This window comes from Saimiri boliviensis, chromosome X (genome assembly GCF_048565385.1).
Source record: "Saimiri boliviensis isolate mSaiBol1 chromosome X, mSaiBol1.pri, whole genome shotgun sequence".
Classification (NCBI taxonomy): Eukaryota; Metazoa; Chordata; class Mammalia; order Primates; family Cebidae; genus Saimiri; species Saimiri boliviensis.
In genome coordinates this window covers 61,332,289-61,349,127 of record NC_133470.1, presented here as the reverse complement: position 1 = coordinate 61,349,127, position 16,839 = coordinate 61,332,289, and the positions used below count along the sequence as shown (strand labels likewise).

The following is a 16,839-nucleotide window of genomic DNA, read 5'->3' as shown; positions in this document are numbered from 1 at the left end:
TATTCAAATAAACCATGGCCAAAACTCTTCCGGAGTTTCCAAAAACAACAATCTGTAGATTCAGCCCTAAGAAATTCCAGATAAGATTAAAAAAAAAGAAATTAATATCCATAGCCAAACTATAGAACAACAAAGACAAAAACAAAATCTTAAACTAGAAAGCAAAAACATATCATAAACAAAAGAACAATTATCAAATTAGAACTGAGGGTTAAGAAACTAACTCAGAACCAGACAACTTCATGGAAACTGAACAACTGGCTCTTAAATGTTGACTGGATAAACAATGAAATGAAGGCAGAAATAAAGATGTTCTTCGAAACCAATCAGAACAAAGACACAACGTACCAGAATCTCTGGGACACATTTAAAGCAGTGTCTAGAGGAAAATTTATAGCAATAAATACCCAGAGGAGAAGCGAGGAAAGATCCAAAATCGACACCCTATCATAAAAATTGGAAGAGTTAGAGGAGCAAGATCAAAAAAACTCAAAAGCTAGCAGAAGACAAGAATTAACTAAGATCAGAGCAGAACTGAAGGAGATAGAGACACAAAAATCCCTTCAAAAAATCAGTAAATCCAGGAGCTGGATTTTTGAAAAAACCAACAAAATAGACAGACCGCTAGCCAGATTACTAAAAAAGAAAAGAGAACAATCAAATAGATGCAATAAAAAACGTAAAGGGGATATCACCACCGGTTCCACAGAAATAAAAACTATCATCAGAGATTACTACAAACAACTCTATACACATAAACCAGTAAACCTGAAAGAAATGGATAAATTCCTGGACACTTGCACCCTCCCAAGACTAAACCAGGAAGAAGTCAATAACAAGGGCTGAAGTTGAGGCAGCAATTAAGAGCCTACCAACCAAAAAAAAAAAAAAAAGCCCAGATCCAGAAGAGTTCACAGCCGAACTCTACCAGACGTACAAAGAGGAGCTGGTACCACTCCTCCGGAAAATATTCCAAACAATCCAAAAAAAAAAGGAATCCTTCCCAAATTATTTTATGAGACCAACATCATCCTGATACCAAAGCCTGGCAGAGACTCAATAAGAAAAGAAAACTTTAGGCCAATATTCATGATGAACATAGATGCAAAAATCTTCAATAAAATACTGGCAAACTGATTGCAACAGCACATCAAAAAGCTTGTCCATCACGATCAAGTAGGCTTCATCTGGGGATGTAAGGCTGAGTCAACATACGCAAGTCTATAAACGTAATCCACCACATAAACAGAACCAAAGACAAAAACCACATGATTATCTCAATAGATGCAGAGAAGGCCTTCGACAGAATTCAACAGCTCTTTATGCTAAAAACTCTCAATAAACTAGATATCAATGGAATGTATCTCAAAATAATAAAAGCTATTTACAACAAACCCACAGCCAATATCATACTGAATGGGCAAAAACTGGAAGCATTCCCTTTGAAATCTGGCACTAGACAAGGGTGCCCTCTCTCACCACTCCTATTCAATATAGTATTGGAAGTTCTAGCCAGAGCAATCAGGCAAGAAAAAGAAATAAAGGGTATTCAGATAGGAAAGAAGGAAGTCAGATTGCCTCTATTTGCAGATGACATGATTGTATATTTAGAAGACCCCATCATCTCAGCTCAAAATCTCCTGAAACTCATAAGCAACTTCAGCAAAGTCTCAGGATACAAAATCAATCTGCAGAAATCACAAGCATTCTTATACAACAATAAAGAGAGCCAAACCAAGAATGAACTGTCATTCACAATTGCTACAAAGGAATAAAATACCTAGGAATACAACTAACAAAAGATGTAAAGGACCTCTTCAAGGAGAACTACAAACCACTGCTCAAGGAAATAAGAGAGGACACAAACAGATAGAAAAACATTCCATGCTCATGGTTAGGAAGAATCAATATTGTGAAAATGGTCACATTGCCCAAAGTAATTTATAGATTCAACACTATCCCCATCAAGCTACCTATGACCTCTTCACAGAACTGGAAAAAAACCACCTTAAACTTCATATGGAACCCAAAGAGAGCCCACATAGCCAAAATAATTCTAAGCAAAAGAAAATTGCTGGGGGCATCACGCTACCTGACTTCAAACTATACTACAAGGCTACAGTAATCAAAACAGCATGGTACTGGTACCAACACAGAGATATAGACCAATGGAACAGAACAGAGGCCTCGGAGGCAACACCACACATCTACAACCACCTGATCTTTGACAAACCTGACAAAAACAAGCAATGGGGAAAGGATTCCCTGTTTAATAAATGGTGTTGGGAAAACTGGCTAGCCATGTGCAGAAAGCAAAAACTGGACCCCTTCCTGACACCTTACACTAAAATTAACTCCAGATGGATTAAAGACTTAAACATAAGACCTAACACCATAAAAACCCTAGAAGAAAACCTAAGCAAAACCATTCAGGACATAGGCATAGGCGAGGACTTCATGACTAAAACACCAAAACATTGGTAACAAAAGCCAAAACAGACAAATGGAATCTAATTAAACTCCAGAGCTTCTGTACAGGAAAAGAAACAATCATTAGAGTGAACTTGCAACCAACAGAATGGGAAAAAATGTTTGCAATCTACCCATCTGACAAAGGGCTAATATCCAGAATCTACAAAGAACTACAACAAATTTACAAGAAAAAAACAAACCTATTCAAAAGTGGGCAAAGGATATGAACTGACACTTTTCCAACAAAGATATTTATGAGGCCAAGAAACATATGAAAAAAAAAATGCTCATCATCACTGGTCATTAGAGAAATGCAAATCAAAACCACATTGAGATACCATCTCACACCAGTTAGAATGTGATCATTAAAAAATCTGGAGACAACAGATGCTGGAGAGGATGTGGAGAAATAGGAACACTTTTACACTGTTTTGGGGAGTGTAAATTACTTCAACCATTGTGGAAGACAGTGTGGTGATTTTTCAAGGACCTAAAAATAGAAATTCCATTTGGCCCAGCAATCCCATTACTGGATATATATCCAAAGGATTATAAATCATTCTATTATAAAGACACATGCACACATGTTCATTGCAGCATTGCTTTACAATAGCAAAGACCTGGAACCAACCCAAATGCCCACTGATGATAGACGGGACAGGGAAAATGTGGCACATATACACCATGGAATACAATGCAGCCTTAAAAAATGATGAGTTCATGTCCTTTGTAGGGACATGGATGAACCTGGAAACCATCATTCTCAGCAAACTGACACAAGAATAGAAAATCAAACAGCACATGTTCTCACTCATAGGCAGTTGTTGAACAGTGAGAACACATGGGCACAGGGAGGAGAGCATTCACACACTGGGGTCTGTTGGGGGGAACTAGGGGAGGAATAGCCAGGGGTAGGGAGTTGGGGAGGGATAACATGGGGAGAAATGCCAGATATAGGTGATGGGGAGGAAGGCAGCAAACCACATTGCCATGTATGTACCTATGCAACAATCTTGCATGTTCTTCACATGCACCCCAAAACCTAAAATGCAATTATATATATATATATATATATATATATATATATATATATATATAAATTTAAGAGTTTGCTACCAATATTTTCTCACTAAATAAAGAAAATTATCCAAAAAGCAAGTTCTGAGATACAAGAAAGGACTTTGGCCAAGAAATAAAAAACAATTAAGCATGCGGATGACATTAATAATTTCTAATTTGTGGGATTTTTAAAAAGACAAAAATTATGGAATTTAAACTTTTTACAATAGCAAGTCATGTTGTCATGGATTAGGGTCAAAGCATTCTAAAGATTCCCTTATTGTTTGAAAAGGGTGTAAATACATTAATTAACTCTAAACTTTATTAAATTAAGTAAGCATGTTAAAATTCCAAGGGTAACTCTAAAATAAGAGAAAAAAGAATGAATATCTTCCAAACTAATAGAAGAGAAGAAGTGGAATGAGGAAAAATAATCCTTAATTCAAAAGAAGTCAATAAAGCAGCGAAAACACAGCACAGCAAAACATGGCAGAAATGGGTCATAAAGCCCAAAATAGGACAATAAAAATAAATCTAAATACATAGGTTTTTCTTTAAAATACATTTTGGAAATTTTAAAAACATATTTTAAAGGTTTTGTCATTTATTTTATTCATTAAATAATTGTATTACTTATTCGTTTATATTTTTATTTCCATTTTTATTTTAGATTCAAGGGGTACATGTGCAGGTTTGTTACCTGGATATATTGCATGATGGTGAGGTTTGGGGTACAATTGATCCCATCACCCAGATACTATGTTGTCCAGGCTGGTCTTGAATTCCTGGACTCAAGTGATCCTCCCACCTTAGCCAGAGTCTGGCTCTGTTGCCCAGGCTGGAGTGCAGTACCATGATCTCAGTTCATTGCACCCTCCTCCCAGGTTCAAGTGATTCTCCTGCCTCAGCCTCCCGAGTAGCTGGGATTACAGGTGCCTGCCACCACAACTGACTAACTTTTGTATTTTCAGTAGAGATGGGTTTCACTATGTTGTCCAAGCTAGTCTCAAACTCCTGACCTCAGATGATCCACCCGCCTCAGCCTCCCAAAGTGCTGGGATTACAGGCATGAGCTACCACACCTGGCTCTCTCAGCCTTTTTTAAAAAGAGATGAAATTACACAAAATAATAACAATGTATTTTTATTTTCATAACATATAGATGTATATGTATGACAATAATATCAAAAAGAGAGGAAGGCAGTGAAGCTAGGAACTAAGTCAGTATAAATCTGAAGTAGATACTAATAAATTAAGATATATATTGTAACCCCTAGAGAAACCACTAAGAAAATAACTCAAAAATAAGTAATTTTAAAATTATGACTTAAATGTTATGGAAAAAAATCCACCTAAAACAAAAGAAGATCATCAAAAAACAAAAAAAGGCATGTGGCATATAGAAAACAAAAACAAAATGGAAGTATGAATCCAAGCATATCAATAACAACATTAAAGGATGATAGATTAAACAGTCTAATCAAAAGGTAAATATTGTCAGATGAGATTGTTTTTAAAAAAGAAAGATCCAATATTATGTTGTCTATAGGAAACAGATTTTATGTTCAAGGATACAAGTAAGTTAAAAGTAAAAGAAGGGAAAATGATATATCATGCAAACAACAACCATAAAAATCTGGAGTGGCTATACCAATATGAAAAAACAGACTTTATAACAAAATTAATTACTGGAAATGAAACAGACATTTCATAATGGTAAAAGGATCAATCTGTCAGAAAGATATAACAATTTTAAACATCTGTGCACCTTACGACAGAGCCCCAAGATACATGATGCAATAACTGACAAAATGGACACAGAAAAAGGAAGAAATACACAAACAGAATATTACATTCTCCAGAATGCACCATAGATTAGGACTAAAATCATATAAAGTATATTACCTGATCAATTGAATAAAAATAGAAAATAACAGAAGGAAATTTGGGAAATTCACAAATATGTAGAAAACAAAATGCACATCTCTAAATAACTAATGGGTCAAAGAAGAAATCACAAAGGAAATTAGAAAATACTTTGAGATTAATGAAAATGTAGAGGCAACATACCAAAGTTTATGGGATGCAGCTAAAGCAGTGCTCAGAAGGAAATTTGTAACTATAAATGCCTATGTTACAAAGAAGAAAAATCTCAAATTGATAACCTTCTACTTTAAGAAACGAAGAAAAAGAAAAAAAGAAAAAAAAAAAAAAACCCAAAGCAAGCAGGAGGAGGAAATAACAGATTAGAGCAGAAATAGGGGAAATAGAAAAATAGAAAAAAAAAAAACCAGGGAAAATCAATAAAACAAAAAGTTGGTTCTTTGACAAGATCAACAAAATTAACAAAACTGTAGGTAGACTGACTAAGAAAAAAGAGAGAAGACTCAAATTGCTAAAATCACAAATGAAAATTACTACTGATTTTACAGAAATACAAAAGATTATAACAGAATGCTATGAACAATTGTATGTGAAAAAATTACACTACTGGCATGAAATGGATAAATACCTAGAAAGATAATAAATACCAAAACTTAAGATTCAAGAAGAAAAAGAAATTCTGAATAGACCTACAATAATTAAACAAATTGGATTATTTTTTAAAAACCTGCCACCAAAGAAAGGCCCAAGACTGGATGGCTTCACTGCTTAATTCTACCAAACGTTTAAAGAAAAATCAAATGAAATTCTTCCAATTTTTTCCAAAATATGAAAAAGAAAGGAACACTTCCTAACAATTCTGAGGATGTTATTATTTACAGATTTCAAAACTTACTACAAAACTACAGTAATCAAAACAGAATGGAAGATAATATTTGCAAATGATATGTAATATGGGACTTGTATCTAGAACATATAAAGAACTATTACAACTCAAAAGAGAGATGACCCAGTTTTAAAATGGGCAAAGAACATAAATGAACATTTTTCCAAGAAAGATATACAAATGGCCAACAAGGTCATGAAAAGATGTTCAACATCATTAGTTATTGGAGAAATGCAATCAAAACCACAATAAAATACCACTGCAAACCCACCAGGATGGCTACAATCAAAACGACAAATAATAACAAGCGGTGGCTGGGCCCAGTGGCTCATGCCTGTAATCCTAGCACTTTGGGAGGTCAAGGCAGCAGATCACTTGAGCTCAGGAGTTCGAGACCAGCCTGGGCAACATGGCATAACCCTACCTTTATAAAAAATACAAAAATTAGTTGGGATGGTGGTGTGCACCTGTAGCACCAGCTACTTGAGGGGCTGAGGCAGAAAAATCACTTGAACCCAGGAGGTTGAGGTTGCAGTGAGCCAAGATCACACTGCTGCACTCCAGCCTGGGTGACAAAGTGAGACTCTATCTCAAAAAATAAAAAAATAACAAGTGGTAACAAAGATGTGGGAAAACAAAACCCTCATACACTGCCCATGGGAATGTCAAAGTAGAGCTGCTTTGGAAAACAGTTTGGCAGTTCCTCAAAAGGTTAAACGTAGAGTTACCTTATGACCCAGCAATTCCACACTTAAGTATATACTCAGTGAAAACATGTTCACACAAAAACTTGTACACAAATGTTCATAGTAGCATCATTCGTATTAGCTAAAAGGTACAAGTAGCCCAAATGTCCATCGACTGATCAATATATAAATAAAATGTGACATACTCATACAACAGAATATTATTTGGCAATAAACAGGAGAGAAGAAGCTAACGACCAAATATTGTATGATTCCATTCATGTGAAATGTCTAGAATAGGCAAATCTATAGAGACAGAAAGTAGATTAGTGGCTGCCTAGAGCAACATTGAGGCCAGTGAGAGGCGGGCAATGGAGAATGACTGCTAATGAGTACTGGTCTTTTTTTAGGAGAAACCAAAGTATTCTGAAATTAGGTTATGCTGAGAGTTGCATAACCCTATGAATATACTAAATGACGACGTTGAATTGTATACTATGAATGGGTGAATTGTATGGTATGTAGATTATATCTCAATAAAGCTGTTTTTCAAAGATGGTAGAGGTTTGAACTAGGATGGTATCAGTGTAGATTGTGAGAAGCGGTTGGAATCTGTATATTTTGAAGGTAGGGTGAGTAGGATTTTCTCCCATATTGTGTGTGGGATGAGGAAACACAAGGACTCAAAATTTTTGTTCTGAGCAACTGGAATGATGGTGTGAGCAACTGAGAGAATACTGTGGGAGGTGCAGTTTCAGATGATAAGTTAAAGAGTTAAGTTTGGACATGTTGAGTTGGAAATGTCAAGTAGGTAGAAGGAAAAAGGATAAATGAATGTGGATGGATGGATAGATTGATCCTGACAGTGAATTAGACTAGCATTACAAAAGTGGGAGTTAATATATGGGTAGGCTAAAACTATAAGTATGGATAAGATCACCAAGGGAGTATGCATAGAAAGAAAAGAGAAGATATCTAGAGACTGATCCCTGCCGGGCGCGGTGGCTCAAGCCTGTAATCCCAGCACTTTGGGAGGCCGAGGCGGGTGGATCACAAGGTCAAGAGATCGAGACCATTCTGGTCAACATGGTGAAACCCCGTCTCTACTAAAAATACAAAACATTAGCTGGGCATGGTGGCATGTGCCTGTAATCCCAGCTACTCAGGAGGCTGAGACAGGAGAATTGCCTGAACCCAGGAGGCGGAGGTTGCAGTGAGCCGAGATCGCGCCATTGCACTCCAGCCTGGGTAACAAGAGCAAAACTCCATCTCAAAAAAAAAAAAAAAGACTGATCCCTAAGACAGTCTAACATTAAAATGTTGGAGAAATGAGGAAGAACTAGTAAAGAAGACTGAGAGGGAATAACCAATGAAGTAAGAGAAAAATTAAGAATGTGTTGTCCTCTTGTGAAGAAAGTGTTTCAAGGAAGAAGGAGTGGACAACTGTGTCATATGCTGCTGAGAAATCAACTAAGATGAGAACTGAGAATTGACCATTGGATTTAGCAACTGTGTAGACATGGCTGGCCTTGAGACGGAGTTTCGCTCTTGTTACCCAGGCTGGAGTGCAATGGCGCGATCTCGGCTCACCGCAACCTCCGCCTCCTGGGTTCAGGCAATTCTCCTGCCTCAGCCTCCTGAGTAGCTGGGATTACAGGCACGCACTACCATGCCCAGCTAATTTTTTTGTATTTTTAGTAGAGACGGGGTTTCACCATGTTGACCAGGATGGTCTCGATCTCTTGACCTTGTGATCCACCCGCCTCGGCCTCCCAAAGTGCTGGGATTACAGGCTTGAGCCACCGCGCCCAGCCAAGAGCAGTTTTAATGGAGCTAAGTGAAAAGATCTGATTGATATACATTTAAGAAAGAATGTAAAGAGAGAAGTCTCATTTCTATACAACAGCAATAAGAAAAATGTAGTTAAAAAAGATTATAACAATAAAAATATAAAGTATCTAGGAATAAATCAAACAAAAATGTGCTAGGAAGAAATTATAAAACTTTATTGAAATGGAGAGGCCAGGCACAGTGGTTCCACTCCTATAGCCCAGCACTTTGGGAGGCCAAGGTGAGAGAATTACCTGAAGCCAGGAATCTGATACTAGCCTGGGCAACAAAGCGAAACTCTATCTTTACAAAAATATTTTTAACAAAACAAAACAAATGGAGAGTTATGTCTTGTTCGCAGGTAGGGAGACTCAGTATTGTAAAGATATCCTTAGCAATCAATATATAGTTCAAATTGATCAATATAGTCATTGTAATTCCAATTAAAATCCCACAGAGTTTTTTATGAAATTTGACAAACTGGTTCTAAAATTGACATGGGAGTGCAACAAAAGCCAAGGCATTCTTGAAGAGCAACAATAACTTATTCTTATCAGATATTAAGATTTATCATATAGCTATAATATTTTAACAGTATAATATTGGTGCACAGGTTGACAAATAGGCTAATGGAACAGAATAAAAAACCTGAAAATAGACCTATACCTATTTGGAAGTTTGATATCTGACAGATAGCATTGCAGATCAGTCAGGGAAAGAGTGAATTCTTTAATAAATCATGTTGGGAAAAAAATGGTTATCCATAAAGAAAAGATAAAATGAGATTCCTACCTCACGCCAAACACAAAACTCAATTCTAGGTATATTAAATACTTTCAGAAGAAAACATTGTTCAGTGGTTCTCAACTTGCAGTACCACCAACTAGAGAACATTTGAAAGTATATAGAGTGTGTTAGATTGCTATGATGACAGGAATAGTGCTAGAGGCATTTAGTACTCAGGGTCTAGGGATGCTAGGTATCCTAAGATGTAAGAGCCAGCCCCATATAATTTGTCCTGCCTCAAATGCTAGTAACTTCCCCACTCACAAAGACATACTGTTACAGGATAATTTCTCTAATCTTGGGATAGGGGATAATTTCTGCAAAGAAACACATAAAGGACCAACTATAAAAGAAAAGAGTAACAAATTCAATTACCTTAAAATGAAGTGACTCTGTTGAAAGAAAGAGAGGAGAAGAGAAGAGAAGAGAAGAGAAGAGAAGAGAAGAGACCCTAAAGTGAAAAAGCCACAAAGTGGAAGAACATCTTTAGTACACATTTAACTGACATTAGGAATCTACAAATTTCTATATAGCAATACATAAAAAGACAATCCTGCTGGACATGGTGGCTCACATCTATAATCCCAGTACTTAGAGATCTCAGTCGAGGTAGGAGGATTGCTTGAGGCCAAGAGTTTGAGACCAGCCTGGTCAACATAGTGAAACCTCATCTCTATGAAAAAAAAGAAAAAGGAAAAAAAATTATCAGGGCATCATGGCTTATGCCTGTAGTCCCAGCTATTCAGGAGGCTGAGGTGGAAGGATCGCTTAAGCCTAGGAGTTTGCAACTGCAGTGAGCTATGATTGCATTACTGCACTCTACCCTGGGCAACAGATTGGAGGCCCCATCTCAAAAATATATATAATCCAGAAGAAAAACAAGTGAAAGATATGAACAAGCCTTTCACAGAAGAGGAAACCTGAATGGATGACCAAGGAACATGAAAAGATGTTCAACCTCCTTGGTAATCAGAGAAGTGCAAATTAAAACCACAATAAATAACCAAAGAAACCAACAACATGAGTTTCCATTTTAATTTACCAGTTAGGAAAATAATGTGATTTAAACAACACTAAATGTTAGTGATGATGTGGAGCAGTTAGTGAAGACTTCTGATTGGAGTATGTAGTAAACAACCAACTTGGGAAATAATTTGGCATTATCTAATAAATTTAAACATATGTATACTTTACAACTCATTAATTCCAATCCTAGAAATAGACCTTTGAGAAACTTGCACATATGTACTATAAACAAAGTTTATGGCAGCATTGTTCAGAATAGCAAAAAACTAGAAACAACAGATATTTGTGGTACAGTGTCACAATGAAATACTATGGAACAATTAAAATGAATGAACTGATGCCAATAACAATGTGAAAGATTCTCAGACACATAATTTTGTGTAAAAACAAACTGCAAATATGTTTAGTGTAATACCAATATTTATAGTTTGAAACCAAGCAAAACTAAAAAGTATATTGTTTAGGATACTTGCATATGTGGGAAGAATATAAAGAAACACAAGGGAGTGATTTTTAGCTCTCAATAGTGGGTTCCTCTGGGAAAAAGGCAGGGTACCCCTAGGGTGGGTAAAGTGTGCAGGGAGCATCAATGGCACTGGTCATGTTCTACCACTGAAGGTCAATGGTAAGTTCACAGGTGCTTATTCTATTATTAGACTGTATAACTTACATACATATTAAGTATTTTACATGTAGAAATTATATGCAAATATGATTTACATATATTAAGCATTTTGTATGTATCAGTAATATCATTTTTAAATGAAAAATGGAGAGGAATACTCTGGCACTTTCAGAGTTGGAGCTGCAGAAGAGATAAAGACTCTTATAATGGAAAATATTTAAAATCTGCTCTCAGCAATTTTCAAGTATACAGTGTGATACAGTTTGAATATTTGTCCCCACTCAAATCTCAGGTTGAATTTTAATCCCCAGTAGGTAGTTGGGGCCTAGTGAGAGGTGATTGGATCATGAGGGAAGATCCCTCATGTCTTGATGCCACCCTTGTGACAGTGAGTCATGAGATCTGGTTGGTTGAAAGTATGTGGCACCTCCCCCATCACTCTTGCTCCTGCTTTCACCATGTGATGTGCCAGCCCCCCATTTGCCCTCTGCCATGATTGTAAGCTCCCTGAGGCCTCATAAGAAGCCAAGCAGGTACCTGGCACCATACTTCCAGTGCAGCCTGCAGAACTGTGAGCTAATTAAACCTCTTCTCTTTATAAATTACCCTGTCTCAGATATTTCTCTGTAGCAATTCAAGAACAGTTTCATACATAGTAAATTATTGTGGTTGTTTTTATTGTTGTTGTTATTTGAGATAAGGTCTTGCTATATTGTCAAGGCTGGTCTCAAACTTCTGGGCTCAAGTGATCCTCCTACCTTAACCTCCCAAGTAGCTGGGATTAAAGGCGCACACCACCACGCCCAGCCAGTACATTATTATTAACCATAGTCATTGTGCTGTACAGTACATTTCCAAAACTTACTCCTCTCATTTAACTGAACTTTGTTGCCTTTAACCAACATCTCCTCACTCTCCTCCCCACAGCCCTGAAGGATATGTTAATTAGCTTGATTTAATCCTTTCACAATATATGCATATATTAAAACATCACATCATATAACATAAATATATACACTTTTTGTCAACTTAATTGTTTTTTTTAGAAAGAAAAATTAAAACAAAAACTCTCTTAAGAGGATACAACCCTTCACAGCAGCAGTGTTGCCTTTAGAGACACAGCTCTCCCTGGTTTCTCCATTACACCCCATTGAGCCAAAGACAGGCTGCAGACGGCAGCATGGCTCTTCCCCAGCTAGGTCAGGAGTACAGGAAAAAGCACACCCTCTCTTATGATCAAGGGTGTGCTCAGTCACTGAGTCTGCCAACATTGTCATGGGATAGCAATTGAAATAGCCAGGAGATGGAGAAATGCCTGATGTAGGCAACGGTGGTGGGGGATGGAGACAGCAAACCACCATGGCATGTATGTACCTATGCAACAATCCTGCAGGATGCAGGACATGCACATGAACCCCAGAGCCCAAATACAAAAAAAAAAAAAAAAGAGAGAGAGAGAGAGAAAAAAAAGAAAGAAATAGCCAGGAAAAAAAAACAACAGACTTTGCCACAGTGGGTACATTTTGGGGTATCTAAAAGTGGGGAGTGGGAGGGTGGACAGAAACCACTGGGCTAGTAGAGAGATACCTAGTTTCTTTCTAATGGCATCTTCTACTAGCTCATGTGACCTTGGGCAATTGACTTCCCTTCTCCACACTCAAATTTCTCCTCAGTCTTCTTCAAGATTTAACCAGAAAGCACATTAAAATCACTTCCAGCCTGAACACCTTAGGATTCTGATTTTAAGTCTGCTTAAGGGGAAAACAGTTTGCATATTTACACTCCTAGTCTCCAGGTTACCTTTGAAAGTATTGATGAATTGGCTTTCTGGAATTACGGAAAAACAAACCCACGTTCATCTACAAATGGCCATTCTTGAATAAGAAACTCCCATTTACAAAATTAGCTTTGAGAATATAGATAGAAGTTTAAGCAGAACTGTCCTTCAAGTCTGTGCAGCCTGTCCTTCCTCCTCCAGACTGCCTTTGATTACAGTGATTCCTGTCTCTCTGTATGTAGCGCTCATGAGTTCTTCCTTGTGTATGCATTTTGAGGGGGAATTAAAAAAAACTTTCTTTGTCAAGTTTTCATCACATAACCTCCCTTACCTGTACATTTTCCCTGTGCTTTAAAACAACCACAATCGCTACAAGAAGAGACTTCAGTATGCAAAATGAGCTTTGTCCCTGGGGGATGGACTAAGGGTTAAATTAAAGGGACAGCTGTCTATACAGCTGGCTAGAATGAGAAGAGTGCTAGCCAGCATTTGTGCCAGCTGCCTCTCACTTTTATTCCTTCCCAATTTTTGTCTCCTTTCTACCCCTCTGGCCAGGGGTGCTGAGCAGCAAACTGCTCAGAGTTCCTGGGCATTTTCAAGTAGTAAGCTGGGGCTGAGGTAACTTAACTTCCTTATATCCTAACTTCCCCAAGACAAAAGATGTTTAAGCCTCAAATTTGGAACTGGAAAGGAAATCTAAAATGTACAAACCACTTTTTCACTTGCAAATAATCACCCTTCTTTGAAATCTTCTGGCCTTGTTTAAAATCAATCTTTTGCTCTTAGCACTTTTTTTCCTTGAACTATAGTTGTTTTGTTTTGTTTTGTTTTCTTTAGTAACACTTTTGAGGAACTCCTTTTTTAAAGGCAAGAGGGACTGTGTGTTACTCTGGGTGAGTCACTGTTCTTTAGTCAAAGCTGGTGAGAATCTCAAAGATTGACAAAGATTGCCAAGGGTGGCTGTAGTCCAGCACCCAAATGCTCACATAATTTGCCACTGTTTCCATTTTATGGTGAAAATAATCAAGGACAAGAGGAGGAGGGGATTTATGAGAATAAATAAGATACTGTCTTACAGCCAAAGCAACATTCAGATTCTCAGCTGGCAGAGGAATTCTTGAGCCTGATCTGTGGTGAAAGCATGAGCAAACTGCTAAATGGAATGCAAAGAGAACCCTGGGCTTAATCTTCGTTCCAGGCAGTCTACAGAGGAGTCTCAGAGCAGTACTATTCCTGGAAGGCAAAGTGCTTACCCACGCGCTGCCCCGCCCCCAGCGTGAGAAATTCAGGGCTCCATAACTGTGCCAGCACCCTGGCTCTTATTTCCACAGCCCAGTTGCTTTGGTGAAATAGGAGTGTACGCTGCCTGTCCATGAAAGGGCAATTCTGAAAGCGATTTATAAACTGTAAAGTACTGGGAGACATCAGGTGGCCCTGTCACTCACCCATTTCTGTTGTACTCTGCACTCCTTCAGTTGTCTTTTCTCATTATTGGACAAAAACCACAGAATTTTGTGGTGAGAGGTCAGGCCCTGCATATAATCAATCATGCACAAGTCCGAAGGGATAGAAGCATAAATTGGCCTTAATTCTGGATTCCCCCGTCTACACATGGAGAGAATTTGCCAGTCAGCGACCTCACAAAGACATCATAGAATGGTCAAGAAATGACCCTAAGAAAGCTCTTTGTGGCGGGATCGCTTTAAAGGCTTTGGAAGGAAAAACTCTCAATTCCAAAATGCGATTATTATTTCTGCATTGAAGTAAAAGCCCTTGTGTTTATATAGCCTTTGATTCTGATGTCAAATATCTGATGACTCCCTACAACTCTGCTCTGAACTAAGGAAAAGGCAGTCATGCTGGAGTCTCTGTATCCAGTGGCAGAGCTCTGCACAGAGTGACTGGACTGGGAAGATCAAAGAGCCAAACCTCATCCACTTTGCAGGGTGGGTCAACCTTGGGCCATGTTAAAGGACTTCTACCTCTGGTTAGTACCTCCCCTAGGCTCTATATTTAGTAAACCGAGGAACTCAAAATTTGTGATGAAATTAAATTCAAAAAAACAAGAACTTCATCATTACGTTCATCCATCTGCCCATTGTTTATTTTGAGTGTGTACTTAACAGCACTTTACAGAACAAAGTTATCCCTAAGTAGAGACAAAGACGCCTCTAATACCAGGGCATTGGGGATTGGGGGGGTGTTACATTCCTTCCCTCCCCATCCTCCTTTTCCCAGAGCCCATCCAGCTGACAGGTGCCAGAAGGGAAGAAATGTTAGCAAATGTTAGTTTCCAGCCCCAAAGAAGCTGTCACAAAACGGAGACAGAACAAGGCAGCTCATAAAATCCTTCAACTGAGGGATGTAGCGAGACCTATCTAATTACATAAGATTAGAAACGGTTTAACTAGTTGAGAATGTGCTACATGTGGAATGAAAGAAAATGACACCTCTGGCACCCTGTAATGATACTGTATCGGGAGGAAAGCACAAAGAGTTTGTTCACGCTATCAGTAACACCAGTTTTTCCACATCCAACATTTTAGACACATCTGGTTTTAATATGGTGGTCTAAGTGAAGTAAGTTAACTTTTCACCCACTGTTCTGGCCCTCCTTTGCTTTCTTCACTGTGCAATTCCGTTTGTGTTGGCATTGTCCCTCTCTCACCCATGTCTCTCAAGCTAACAGAGGTGGAAGAGGATTACACTGAGGAACTTTTCTTACTTCTGTGCTCTACAGTATTTTACTGTTCAAATAGCACTAACAATGATTTGGAAGCAAGGCTGCTCTTTGTTTCAGCTAAATTCAACAGATTTTAGCTTTGAACTTCTGCCTAATTTATTAAACTACCAACCCTGAGTAAGAACTCCCTAAGTAATCAATGAGTCACAGAACATTCATGGATTTTGAAAATTTGGGAAAGATCATCTCCATTACTCTTAACTAGAATGCTCAGAAAATCTGGTATTTGCCTAACTGGTTTCTAGCTAACATAGTATTAATTGCCAATTTTGTGCCTGTGTTAGCCAAAATAATAATTTTTTAAAAGTCTTTAGTAAAGCCAGGAGCAGTGGCTTAAGCCTGTAATCCCAGCACTTTGGGAGGCTGAGGCGGGCGGATCACCTGAGGTCGGGAGTTCAAGACCAGCCTGACGAACATGGAGAAACCCCGGCTCTGAAAAAAACAAAAAAAGTCTGTAGTGATTATATGCTGAAGAACTACAAGATAGTTGTATTTTCCATAAAAATAGAACTTTTTTTTTTGAGATGTAGTCTTGCTCTGTCACCCAGGCTGGAGTACAGTGGCACGATCTCAGCTCACTACAACTTCCACCTCCCAGGTTCAAGCGATTCTCCTGTCTCAGCCTCCCAAGTAGCTAGGATTACAGGCACATGCTGCCATGCCTGGCTAATTTTTTGTATTTTAGTAGAGACGAGGTTTTACCATGTTACCCAGGCTGGTCTTGAACTCCTGAGCTCAGGCAATTCATGCACCTCGGCCTCCCGAAGTGCTAGGATTACAAGCTTGAGTCACTGTGCCAGGCCAAAATTAGAACTTTCAAACTACAAAAAGAGTACCCTTCTACACATCTCTTTTCAGAACAGAAAAAGGGTTTTATTCTCCCACATCCAGAGAAAAGACAGAATTTTTAAAATGGCTATTATTAAATGCCAAAGTTTGGAATTTTTTAGTGCTTTGATATAAATAATGTTTACTCATTTTTTAACCTTCTTTAGATTTGCACCTCACAGCACTTTTACAAACAGCCAATGTATAATTCTACGCTAATAGATATTGTCAACTTTA

General features: G+C 38.0%; 1 protein-coding gene across 4 annotated transcripts in view; it reads left to right on the top strand.

Moving 5' to 3' along the window:
• HDAC8 (histone deacetylase 8) overlaps positions 1–16,839 on the top strand; it is a 255,073-nt gene that overhangs the window by 174,733 nt on the left and 63,501 nt on the right. The gene's annotated exons all lie outside the window — the stretch shown is intronic.